Source organism: Staurois parvus, unplaced genomic scaffold, assembly GCF_062004578.1.
Source record: "Staurois parvus isolate SC_StPar_1 unplaced genomic scaffold, SC_StPar_1.0 ptg000885l, whole genome shotgun sequence".
In the NCBI taxonomy this organism is placed as follows: domain Eukaryota; kingdom Metazoa; phylum Chordata; class Amphibia; order Anura; family Ranidae; genus Staurois; species Staurois parvus.
In genome coordinates, this window is record NW_028318681.1 from 2,275,945 (window position 1) to 2,289,862 (window position 13,918).

Below are 13,918 nucleotides of genomic sequence, written 5' to 3' on the forward strand. Positions count from 1 at the left end.
TAGGATACTGAGAATATTCGTTAGAATGCACACGTGCCAGAGGTGTCCCCAGGAAGGTAAACATCAGTATTGTATTAACCGCTTCCCGTCCACCCTATAGCAGAAGTACTGCTACAAGGCGGCACGGGTGCACAAAATCACGTGTATATACCTGATTTTGCATTTCCAGGTAGGGGGCGCCCATGTGCCCTACCCGCGTCACCATTCGCGGCTGCAGCTATCAGTCACCGGGTCCCAGACGGTGTTTACTCACCGGCACACGGTGATTGCCGAACATCTCCGACAGTGAAGGGGGGGGGGGGGGAATGGTTTGTAAACAAAACAGTTCTCTCCCCTGTCAGCTCCTGCCCACTGCTTTGCATGGCTGTGCAGAGCACTAACACACAGCCCCATAGTAACACAGAACACAGGTTAACCCTTTAATTGCCCCACATGTTAACCCCTTCCTCCCAGCTGCCATTAGTACAGTGTCAGTGGTTTTTATTAGCACTGATCACTGTATTGGTGTTCTTCGGGATGTCAGTGAAAACAGGTCAGTTCCACCCAGTGTCAGAATGCCCACTGCAGTCCCGCTATAAGTTACTGATCGCCGTCATTACTAGTAAAAAACAAAAAAAAAAAACCCAGTATATATACCGCCATTTGTAAACACTATAAATTTCACGTAAGCCAATTAATTTACACATATTGGGATTTTTTTATAGCAAAGACATGGAGCAGAACACATTTTGGCTTAAATTTGTGATGAAATGTGATTTTTAAAAAATTTTTACTGGACATGTCTAAATGTCTAATAGCAAAAAGTCAAAAATATTGGTTTTTTTTTTCAAAATCGTCACTTTTTTTTTTTTTTATTGTGCAAAAAATAAAAATGCATAGGCAATCAAATACCACCGTATCATTGACCAGCCGTAATGCAAAACAATGGCCTGCTCAGGAAGGGGGTTAAATCCTCTGGAGGGCAAGTGGTTAAAGGTTAATTCACCTTTTGTAACATGTTACCCCCATATTCAGAGTGTAACATGTTATGAAAGCACTGGCCCCCGCTCCCTGCAGATCACCAGCTTTGTCAGCTAGTGAGCGATCTTCTCCCCGATAGCTGTCAAATGTTTAAAAAATGTGGCCGTGCGGGGCTCCATTTGCCTGGTCACATCACTCCTCTGTGAATGAGAAACTACTAGTCCCGACAGACTTAGCGGCTGTCAGTTTGTAGTTCTCAATGAACTACCACGGCACTGTGGAGCACTGGGATAGTTCATTCAGTCTTTCTGTCAGTATATCTGCTTGCTTGTACATCCTGTATGGGGTGAGCAGATGTACTGACAGATCTGCAGGAGACCTGCATGGCATCAGTGATCTGCCTATCGCTGGTGCAATGCTTTCCAGGCTTCGGCAGCAAAAAATAATGCACATTTTTTTACCTGCATATAAAATGTGCATTTTTTTTTTTTTTTTTTATCAAAAGGTGAACTTACCCGTGAACTAAAGGGCTTTGGAAGGTGAGAATACCGGCAGCAAGTATTATGGAGTATTTTAATTCTTGGGATTAGAAAGCCTTAATGTATAACTAAAGGAAAAACTTTTTTTTTTTTTTTTTGGGGGGTAGAGAGGAGAGGGATTAGAACACCTGTCAGGTTTTTATTGCTGTCTTTGTCCCTGAGAGATCCCCCCTCTCTATGTGTCCTGTTTGCCATTATCATCGAAGGTAAATGTAAAAGAAAATCCCAAATTTTGTGTTGTCCCCAGAAAAGTAATAGAGGGGAAATCTTCCAATGAGGGACCCCAAAGTATTCCCTTAATTTTCAGGGATTTTTTTGACTTCCTGTTTTGGCTATGGGACAGGAAGTGAAGGTAAATCTCCCCAATGGGACACAGATGGCAAAAAATAAAACTGACGGGGGTTATAAATGTCCAAAATGAAAAAGAAATGTTGCCTATAGTTCTACTTTATACCCCTATTAAAACATTGAACTCTTTCTTAGCAGGATCAGTGATGTTCTCGCCTATGCCGTCCCTTCACCCACTTGTCTCCCCCCCCCCCCCCCCCCTTGAGCTGACATCTTAATTGTGGTCACCCAGCTGTGACACCTTTTGGCTTCACAGCTGGGTGCCCACTGCACGAGGTGTACTGCACCTCCCGAATGGTCCGGCAGTCTTCTTGGACCTGTAAAGTGTCCTAGAAGACTGTGGGGGGAAGGAGGAGGGCATGCTAGAACCAGGGACCCGCTCCCCCCCCCAAAAAAAAGTGTAAAATGTGGCAGTGGAGGGGGTAGGAGGCAGACAAACAGAGCTGCCCCTTTTGGTGGAGCTCCCTTTAATATATCTATAAATTATTTTTTTTTAAATGCAAACAGTAACTGAAATTTGATTTATTATCAGCTTCTTGAAGTCAGCAGAGATCAGACTAAGGGGGGGGGGGTGCTGCAGCAGTGCAAGGGACCAGTTGATTGTGCTCATGTGCTGATAGGAGGAGAAGGGGAAGTGACAGAAAGATTCGGCTTTCTGCTTCTCTTTACTGTTCAGTCATAGGCTAGGGGAAAGGCAAGACCTGTAAGTGTTAGTTATCTGCAGCAGAGAAAAATGGGGTTCCTGCTCTGACAAACAGTACTGTGCTGTGTGGCAGAGCTGTGTAGATTTCAGGACTGGAGGGATAGAAATATAAGTCCTTTGTCAGATAAGACCTGTATAAATATTTCAGCCATATGTTTGAGGTTAATATTATATAAAGGCTGGTATGTGTGAAATGTATTTATATATTTTGTTGTTTCTTTTTGTGTATTTTTCTCCTGGTTTAAGGTTTCTGCTGGTTTCTCCTTGATCAGTGATGGTCCAGTGAGCTAAGCAGTGTGTGAGATGATTAAGTAAGAAGTTGGGACCATGGGGCAGAAGAAAAAGCCATTTCTCAGGTTACTGGATTACCTGGTGATCATAGGCGCAAGGTAAGCCATGGTTCCTTTTCATGTTTTATCACTAGAGTACTACAGCAGGCATCACTCGGGCAGTTTAGTTCTATAACCAAAACACACATACATTGTCAGCAGCAATCCACTGCCTATCCAGAGCTCCTTTTTATTCTTAGTAATTTCAGATCATACACTAGAAGGATAGATGACATTTTAGCAAAAATCAATATTCCATCTCTCTGTTCTCTCCTTTGTCTTTGGCTCAGAGACAGCAGCGGGAGCCATTGGCCAGTGAGGAGGAAGCCGGGCCAGGCTGTGCTTTGTGAGTCAATAGACACTCAGAGCTGGCTCTGCAGTGAACCTGCACGAGTGCTCCCATAGCCAGTGGCTTGCTATGAGGACACTTGGCAAAGGGGGAGGAGCCAGGGACCCGAGGGGAGCACAGAGCAGGTAAGTATGACATGTTTATTATTTTAAAGAAAATAAAATGGGTTTAGAATCACTTTAAGTTGCTGTTTTGAGACAATTACAGGGGATTGCCATATCTGTTTTCCTTTTGAAAATGTAAAAGTCAACACATTCTTCAATTTAAATCAGCTAAATACATTTTGGATGCTTCAAAACAAAAGTATTGTAACAAAAAAAAAATATTTTGTCTAGTGGTACATAGAAATGAAAATTCTGGTGCCGAAAATGAAAATTCAAAATGCACTTAGCCGAGAACCGAAATGCACAATTTTTAAACATGAATATATATTTTTTTGAAAAAAATACACTTTGATTAGAAAAAAAACAACAATATATACCTCAATTTTTTTGTAAAATATGAAAGAGAATTTTACGGCGAGTAAATAGATGCCCAACATGTCATGCTTTAAAATTGTGCACGCTCTTGGAATGGTGTGAAACTGCGGTACTTAAAAAATCTCCATGGGTGATGCTGTAAAAATTTCTACAGGTTAGCAGTGTAAAGTTACAGAGGAGGTCTAGTGCAATAATTATTGTTCTTGCTCTGATGTTCGTGGCGATACCCTCACACGTGGTTTGAATATTGTTTACATATGTGGACATGGCCTACATATGCGTTCACCACTACGTGGGGTGACAGGGACACTTTCAACTTTTTTTTAATTTATTTATTTTTGTTTTGTTTTTTGCACTGTCCCTTTAAAAAAATTGTTATCACTTTTATTCTTATCACAAGAAATGCATGCATCCCCTGTGATAGAAATAATTAGTGACAGGTCCTCTTTATGGAGAGATATGGGGTCAATAAGACCCAACATCTCTCCTTTACAATGTAAAGAATTGGATCAAAAAAAAACCCATTGATCTAGTGCTTTAAAAAAAAAAAATGTCCGTAACCGGAAGTGACATCGCTCCGGTCCTCCAAGGGCATAGAGATGAGTGGAGGCCATCTTTCCTTCACTCATCTCTATGCCCAGCGCCGGGATCGATGGTTTCTCAGGTGAGGCTGAGAACTCCCGAGTGGCGGCAGCGAGGGGCGGGGTTTTTTTGGCACCCGTATCGGTGCTTTTTTTCATTTCGGCCGACGGCCGAAAGGGGTGTTTTTGGCAGAAACGCTTCGGGCCACTGAAATTTCGGTGCATCCCTAGTTTGGTCCACTACCTGCAATGCTGCTGAGAAGGACCCTTTCTCGCTGTGTGGAGGCAACGGTTGCCTTTCAGAGATCTGATACACCCACTGCTGAGTCAGAGACAGAACTCTCCAATCTGCAAGGTGCATGAGTGTCGCTGATCCCAAAGCTATAGGTCTGTCCTCTGCAGAACAACTGCTGCTTCCACAGAAAGAGCAAGGGTCCTTCACTGCAAAATGCTGTCAGGGGAAAAAAAGCTCAGTTCACGGGAAAGAAAGTACGTAAATTTCATTTGGGTTCAGCGTTGCATGACCACGAAATTGTCAGTTAAAGTAACGCAGCGCTGTAATGCAAAGAATGGGCTGGTAAGGAAGGGGGGGGGGGGTAAATCCTCAGTAGGGCAAGGGGTTAAATATGTGTTAACCTCAACACAGTGTACCATAAATAATCAAATGCAAACTGCTCATATTACAACATTGTGTATACATTCGATAAACATAAAGTAAACCAAAGAATATGTAAGTTAAAAGTTCAAAAAGATAATACGAAGGTGTGAAAAGGGCCAGTGGTTTGGTACTTGTAATAACATGCTCCACTTAACAGTACTGTTGGTGCCCCACATGGACCAACACTCACCCTATGTAGGTGACCAATTATCTCTAGTATGGTCAACAGCACTTGTGGTGTATTCCCCTGTACAATCATCACAGTTTTGTTTATCCGGGTAGTATGCAGCACACCAGATGAATCCACTCATAGAAAGGATTCCCCCTCTATTTTTACTACATTCTCTCGGGCCCTTAGTAATGTGGGGTCCTTCAGTTGTTCAGTGGCAAAATTTTCCCTGTGTACTTCTAAGTCAAACACTAGGGGTTGTAGGCTCCTCCCTAGGCTCTGTTTTCCCTGCTAATACTGGCAAGGGAAACACAGGCTCAATCCTCACCCTCAGAGGATTCCCTAGGATAACCTTCAGGCTCTGAAGGACCATTTAATGGGAAATCTGGGCCATTCTAGAGCTCCCAGAATTTTGGGAAATCCCTCCCCACAATGGCGTCATGTGGCAGTTGGGGAACCAGATCCACCTGATGACACAGGTTACCGAGGGAGGTCTCAAAGGACACTGTTGCCACTGGATACTCTCTCGTGTCCCCATGAACACAAATGACTGCCAATTTTCTAGGGTGCAAGGTTTTTCCCGTTACCAATTCAGTTTTTTCCAAAGTAACCAGGCTACCTGAATCCAACAATGCAACAACATTTTTACCATCAATACCCATTTTGCATAAAGGTTTCTCATTTCCCTTTTCAGCAGTGCAAGTAACAGTTGCAAATGGGGACTGCTGTCTCTCAGTAAGAAAGTCACAGTGCATTGGTTCATCCGTACTTGGGCAATCTGCTGCTACATGTCCCTTTTCCCGGCAGCGGTAACAGATTATCCTTCTGCTCACCTCTGGCGGGTTTGGCTTTCCAGGCCGCTCACGCCAGATATTGGAAACAGTCCCAAAAGTACCTTTCGTTCCCCCTTTTCCAATCTCTCCACCCCCATCCCTTGGTGCAATGTTACCCATTGCTGGGGATGGTCTGGTCTTGGGGTGGAAAGTCGGTGATTCCTTGAGGGAAGACGTAAGATTTTCAGTCGCTAGATATCTCTCCACAAGGTCCAAAAGCTTGTCTGCTGTTTGTGGATCTCCATGACTCATCCATTTCTGCAAGGTAGTAGGGAGAGACCTCAGAAATTTGTCCATCACCACCCTTTCCACAATCTTTGGTCCAGACAGTGTATCTGGCTGCAGCCATTTCCTGGTCAAATGAATAAGGTCATACATTTGGGATCGGGGTGGTTTTCCCAGTCGATAACTCCAGTTGTGTACCCGATGAGCCCGGACAGCCAGGGTTACGCCCAGCCGCGCCAAAATTTCCATTTTTAAACGATCCTAGTTCTTGGCTTCCTCAGGCTCAAGGTCAAAATAAGCCTTTTGGGACTCGCCAGATAGTGGGGTGGCCACTAGTCCAGCCCACTGCTCTTTAGGTCAACTTTCTTTTTCAGCTGTCCTCTCAAAAGTGGTCAGAAACATCTCAGGGTCCTCATCTGCAGACATCTTTGGCAGCAGGTGACTTACACGGAAAGATGGTATGGTAGTAAAATCACTCCCAGCCTCAGTCTGCTCACTCTGCTGAAGCTGTTTCATGATGGCTGCAATTTGCTGTTGGTGTATCTGTTCCTGCCATTCCAACGATTCCCTAAGGCGTGCCTACGCCTGTTCCGGGGCTTGCTGCTGGGCTGCAAGGCTTTGTTGCAAAACCTGCTGCTGGGCTGCAAGGCTCTGTTGCAAAACCTGCTGCTGGGCTGCAAGGCTCTGTTGCAAAACCTGCTGCTGGACTGCAAGGCTCTGTTGCAAACTTGCATTTGTTTTCTGCTGACTTGCATTTGCCAAAGCAAGCTGTCTCAGTATCTCTTCCATGCTGGCCTTGCTTCACCTGCCCGCATCCTCCACCATATGTGAGGGATTAACCCAGTAGCGGGTTGTGCTTGGCCCCCTGGATGGGTCAGAACACCGTGAAAGAGGCTCAGCACGACAGCAGGATCTTGGTGAAAAGTTTGTGCTTTATTTACAAGTCGGGTGAACACACGGTGCAAATAGTCAAAACAGCAAAAAAATACAAACAGAAAATAAAACCTTGCCCTGCTGGGCATCTAACTACAAACACAGGTTTCCTATCTAGCTGTCTGAATACAGCCTATTGCTGCTTAGACACAGAGTGTTCACACAGTCTAAGATCACACAGATTATCTCTCACCACAGGATGGTTTGGTTGCTCCCCAGTCTGTCCTGCACAGCAAACTGGTTCCAGGTTGGAGCATCCTCTCTAAGCAGCCTGGGCGTTTTATAGAGCCCAGAGCCCTCAACTCGCTACAGCTGAGCTAATGAAATCATCAGTGACCTAAAACGGCTCACTACACAGCACAACAGGAGAAACAGTCCGTGTATAACATGAACCTGGGGCAAATATACCTTCCATCCTGGACACATCCCTTAGTTCTTCCTGCCTTCTTGTCACAGCACCCTTTGAAATTATGGACAATCCTGAGGCACCCTATTCTGAAATGTATAAAAGTATTCTAATAGTTTTATATAACGCAGCAACATCCGCATACATAGGACGCCCAACATTAGAGGTGATTTGTTTTTCCAAAGTAAATACACTTTTGCACACTGGTACTGACTAGTATTCCAATGTTTCTCTTCTCCCTCAGTTTTTCTCTATCACTGAGATGTGACCCCCAGCACAGACCGAGAGGGGCGGGAGAGGGTCAAACCAAGATACTGTGCAGGCAACCAACATCCTCCTTATCAACTGATGATGTCATTGGTTGTCAGGCACTGGTGGCTAAAAGGTCCTAATGGTGCACAATGAAAACCTGTGGCTTTGTGTTACTAAAAGGCAGGCTTGTTCCACCCGCTGGCTTGTGTACAAGTTTTGGGCAATTTTTAGACCTTTTTCCAAGGCACCCCTGAAGAAACCTCAAGGCACCCTGGTTGAGAAAGGCTGGTCTAGTGCGTTAGTGTACAGTGCATTGCAGTGTCCAGTGTGCCAGTGTACAGTGCATTGCGGTGTCCAGTACATCACACAGTACGCTGCATTGCGGTGTCCAGTGTACAGTGCATTGCGGTGTCCAGTACGTCACACAGTACAGTGCATTGCGGTGCCCGTTGCGTTAGTGTACAGTGCATGGCGGTGTCCAGTGCATCACAGTGTACAGTGCATGGCGGTGTCCAGTGCATCACAGTGTACAGTTAATGGCGGTGTCCAGTGCATCACAGTGTACAGTTAATGGCGGTGTCCAGTGCATCACAGTGTACTGTGCATTGTGGTGTCCAGTGCGTTAGAGTACAGTGTATTTTAAATATTGTATTGTTTTTTTCCAGTTTTTTTCCACTACAAATAAGATGTGTGTGGTGCGCATATGAATTTGTTCTTTTTTTTTTTTCTTCTTCAAACTAGAGTCCGGCCCCCCAACAGTGTGAAGGTCTGTGAACTGGCCCCCTGTTTAAATAGTTTGAGGACCCCTGGTATAACCTGTAGGTCATAAAGCTACACATAAACCTATATTTGTTTTCTTTATTCTTCAATAGTCACAAAGGATATAAGTTCACTTTGTGTGCACCAAATGTCTTTGCAAACTTGGTTATTACCTTGCAAAAGTAGCAGTCCCATCGCTAGGCTGTGTGGAGTCTAGAGCTGTGAGAGGTACCCAGAAGGCCTCTCCCACTAAAGATTTTACAGAAAGCTGCTGTACAGAGATAACATTTCACACTGGATTGCTGCACAGATGTGGCAGAGATACACAAAGCACACAAAGATTGAAGGAAGAATACACACGCCTCTGGTAATTAGACAAGATTTGGTTATTCCAGGGTTTAGCTTTCAGATTTTTTTTCTGTATCTTGTTTAGGAGACTTTTACTTTCTTTTTCAGTGAAAGGTGCCTGCTCCGCAGGGGCTGCAGACTTTTAATTTTTTGGGATATTTAGGGTTATTGTTAGAAATAAGAGCACAGTTAGCCATAATGATATGACTGCGGTTCTTACATTTCCATATTGTATGAAAGACACACAAAGAAGGTAACTTGGACTGCAAGTCCACTTATAAACACCAATTAACCACTTCCTTACCGCCCTATAGCAGAAATGCTGCCAAAGGGCAGCACGGGTGCACAAAATCACGTATGTACACGTGATTTTGCATTTCCAAGTAGGGGGTGCGCGCAGGCCGCGTTCATGCCCTACCCACGCCGCCATTCGCGGCCACGGCTGTCAATCAGCAGGCCCAGGCCGATGATTACCTGCCAGCACCCGGTGATTACCGACAATCACTGACGGGGAGGAGGGCTACTTTGTTTACTAACAGTCGTCCTCCCCGTCGGCTCGGGCACACTGCTCCGGGTGTAAGCACGCCCCCATAGTAAAACAGCGCACAGTTAACCCTTTGATCACCCCTTATGTTAACCCTTTTTTGCCCAGTGCCATTAGTACAGTGTCAGTGCTTTTTTTTTTTTTTTTAGCACTGATCACTCTATTGGTGTCACTGGGGATATCAGTGACACCAAGTCAGTTCCTCCCAGTGTCAGAATGCCCACCACAGTCCCGCTATAAGTCGCTGATCGCCGTCATTATTTATAGAAAAAAGAAAATAAATTCCAGTATCTATACCGCCATTTCTAGACGCTATAACTTTCACGTAAACCAATTAATTTACTCTTATTGGGATTTTATTTTAGCAAAGACATGGAGCAGAATACATTTTGGACTAAATTTATGACCAAATTTTACTTTTTAATTTTTTTTTTTTTTTTACTGGACATGTTTAATCGCTTCCGCGCCACCCTATAGTAGAAATACAGGGCGGCACGGGTGCATAAAATCACATATATGTATGTGATTTGCACTCCCACGGTTTTCGTGCCCCTCCCAGATAGCGTCAGATTTCCTGACAGTACACCAGTAATCCCATTTAACCCCTTGTTTGCCAGGAGCACACTCACATACACTATAAACCTCCATTGCTAGTATAGTCTTTGAATGGATCAATATCTTTGATCAGATCAGCACTATACCAGTGTTCACATTAGTATAGCGTCCCCAAAAACGCAGTATTAGCGGGATCAGCCCCGATACCTGCCAGCACCTGCGTTTGGCCCCTACGCTTACCGCCCCCTTCTCCCCCAGCAAGTGCAGTGTCAGTAGGTCACTGTCACTTGATACATTGCACACAAAACCGCAGTGTTTGTAGAATCAGGCCTGATCTCTGTTAGCACTTGCTGGTACATTTTTTTGTAGTGGTTCAAGCAGTCCCTGACAGCTAGGTGCTCCTTTTACCGTGGGGCGCACTAGGTACCTATAAATGTAGTGGCCAAAATGCCAATGGAAAGGTACTCTAGTGAAGAGGCCTACAGGATTCTGAGTATGTCAGGTGAGAACGAAGGGGAAGACTCCCTGACACAATCAGCCTCAAAATACGAACCTATAGACAACAGCTGCATCCTGACAGATAGCTCAGATGATGGAGAAGAGGTCTCTGCTAAGATCAGGCGTACCCAACCCCAATCCCAGGTTGCTGAGATGTTACAATTGCATGATGACTCTCATATGCAGCAGAGTGCCAGTACTAGTGCCACTCTACCTTTTGGTGAACTGGCGAGCACCAGCAGCCTAGTACATCCTGGTCTTTCACATACTAGCACTGCAGTATCACTTGGTGATGTGGCAAGTCCCACAAGTGTAGTACAAGCTGGTGCTGCAGGCATCATCCTGGTATAATGTTTTTCAGCCAGTGATCAGCTTTCATGTAAAAGCAATCCTAGTGGCTAATTAGCTGCAAGATTGCTTTTACAAGCAGCGAGAGACGATGCCCCCCTCCCCCGCTGCCTTCCACGGCCTTCTCGGGGGAACCTGAGAATGCAGCGGGTGTTTCTGCCAGCTGACCATAGAGCTGATTGGAGACCAGAATGGTGACAATCATCTCTATAGTCTAAGAAATCAGAAGCTACGAGCATTTCATCACTTCAGTTTCGCAGGATATAAACAGCGCCATTTGTAAATTGGGAAAGCATCTGATCACACCGATCTTGGTGAGATTAGATAATGTAAGAGTAGAGGAGATATCTAGAGTCTCATAGACCCCAGATTTCTCAAAAATGAATGTATGACAATATCCATTGAAGTTATAAGGGATATTTGCATTCCCTGTGATAGCATTAAAAGTGATCAAAAAAATGAAAAGGACAGTGTAAAAATAATGTAAAAAATCAAAATAACTTAAAAAATAAAGCACCCTCGCCCCCCCCCCCCACATTGATCCCGTGCCAGTATGTTAACATCGGTTGCACCATGCATGTGAGGTATCGTTGCAAAAGTCAGATTAAGGTCAGTAATTCTAGCACTAGACCTCTGTAAATCTAAAATGGTAGCTTGTAAAGGCTTTTAAAGCATTACCTATGGATATTAAAAATGTATGCAGTTTGTCGCCATTGCACAGGGCATGCGCAGTTTTAAAGCATGTCATGTTTGGTATCAATTTACTCGGCATACCATCATCTTTTATATTTTACCAAATAATTGGCCAATATATTGTGTTTTTGTGCATTAAAAGTAAAGAAAGTGTATTTTTAAAAAAACAAATCGCTGCTCGAGTACTATGTGCCATAAATTGCAGCACCCACCATTTTATTCACTAGCGTGTCTGCTTTAAAAAATATATGATGTTGGCGGGTTCAAAGTAATTTCCTAGAACAAAATACTGATTTTTTTTCATGTGAACAGAGAAGTGTCGGAAAAGGCTTAGTCTTCAGGTGGTTAGAAGAGTGAATGATGTGTGGCATAAACTTCTAATGCTGGGCATAAAATGCCCCCACCCCCAAAACGACCCCTTTTTGGAAAGTAGACACCCCAAACTATTTGCTCCCGTGTATGGGGATACCATATGTGAGAGACGTCTTGGCAGTCTAGCCAAGTACAGGACCCCAAAATCCAATATGCTCCTTCAGGCTTTTAAAGGGCTTTATTTCCTCATTACACTTCCTGACTACCTATCACAGTTTCGGAGACCCTGAAATGCCAAGATAGCACCAACCCCCCCAAATGATCCCTTTTTGGAAAGTAGACACCTCAAGGAATTTACAAGAGGCATGGTGAGTGCTTTGCAGATCTTGTTTGTTGCCACGCGTTTTTAGAAACTTTTTTTTTTTTATATTTCAAAACCTTGTGAGGAAAAAATGAGATCTGAAAAATACTCACCATGCCTCTTTCAAATTCCTTGAGGTGTCTAGTTTCCAAAAAGGGGTCATTTTGGGGGGGTTGGTGCTGTCCTGGCATGTCAGGGCCTCCAAAACTGTGCTAGGTAGTTAGGAGGTGAAATGAGGAAGTTACGCACCTTCAGGCTTTCAAAGTGGTCATTGGATTTCAGGCTCCTGTATGTGGCTAGGCTCCCAAAAAGTCTCACACATGATATAAAAAAGCACACAGGTGATCAAATACCACCGAAAGAAAGCTCTATTTGTGTGAAAAAGTACATAAATTTTGTTTATGCGGTCATGCAATGCTGCACCCAATTATCAGTTGAAATAGTGCAGCGCCGAATAGCAAAAAAAAGCCTGGTCAGGAAGGGAGGTAAATCCTCAGGAGGGCAAGTGGTCAACACATTTATATGCGCTCACAAGTGTAAAATAGGATGGCAGGAATATATCCGAGCAGGACCAGTCACAGGTGTCAGAGCTTCAGGTGATCAGGCTGGAGCTGCTGTGAAAAGGGCCATGCATAGGGATTTCTGGAGCCAGGATAGATGCCTCCGCATCAGATGGGGAGCCAAGACTGTTCCTGCTAGTTTTCCACTTGCAAGGAGTCACGAAAGGATTATGAGAAATTAGTTTTTAAGAGTAACACCTCGTCTTCATCATCCTCCAGGCAGCAGAGAGCAGGCAAGTTTCAACAGTTACCGGAATTGTCAGATTGGCCTGACATTGAAGCATAGAGGGCCATGACACTTGCTGTAGCCAGGTACACGTGCAACTACATACCTAAACATACTTTATTCTTTGTTAAATATGTTGTACGCTTTCAAATAGTTATTCGTGTAATTCTACACCTTGTGTTTTCTGTTTATCTCACCTTGTAATCAGGGGCGGACTGACAACTCATGGGGTCCCCGGGCAATAGGGGATCATGGGGCCCCTGTGTCTTTGCCCAAACTCAAAAAAGCCTATGAAAAAGGTACCACGGGCATCTCATGGGGCCCCCCTACTGACCCCGGGCCCTCGGGCAGTGCCCAAGTTTCCAAATGGTCAGTCCGCCCCTGCTTGTAATGATAGGCTGATCAGTTCTCCTGTGTCTATGTATTCATACACCTAACTTGTCCCTTAGGACAGGCAACTACTTGTTTTGGGTCACACAGGGTCCTGTGCATGGAAATGCAGGCTGCACGTTATTCCTCATCCCCGAAATAACTACACTTATTTAAATAATGACACATACACAATATTTCTTCTTTTGGCATAAAATTTTGGCTGCGGCACTTTTATTGGTAATTACACACAACATAAATTAAATTTGCAATATCGTTTATTCAAAACTTTTACATTTTAATTATCAACCAGGAATAAGCTTGCTCAGTCTTTTAGGACTCGAGCTATCTGAAATAATTCTATCAATAAGACCCCACCAGCCAAACTATTTACAACGTCCGGCCTACCCAAGAGCCGCAGGCCAATTCTATACTATTTTGTAATGCTAAATGAAAGATATCTATACCTACGTTTGATAGATGCACACCGTCTGAACGATAAATGCCACTAACTCCTCCTTCTAGATCCGTGTGATGGTATGAAATTCCACCTATCAGAGGCATGAATTTTTCCATAGACT

The 13,918-nt window shown here is 44.1% G+C and overlaps 1 long non-coding RNA gene across 21 annotated transcripts in view; it reads left to right on the forward strand.

Annotated features, from left to right (window-relative positions):
* The window catches only part of LOC149442481 (uncharacterized), an 876,277-nt gene that overhangs the window by 672,071 nt on the left and 190,288 nt on the right, over positions 1–13,918 (forward strand). For all 21 annotated transcript variants that reach the window (XR_016307175.1, XR_016307176.1, XR_016307168.1 and 18 more), the window contains one exon: positions 2,797–2,939. This is a non-coding gene — a long non-coding RNA (uncharacterized LOC149442481). The remainder of the gene's footprint in view (positions 1–2,796; positions 2,940–13,918) is intronic.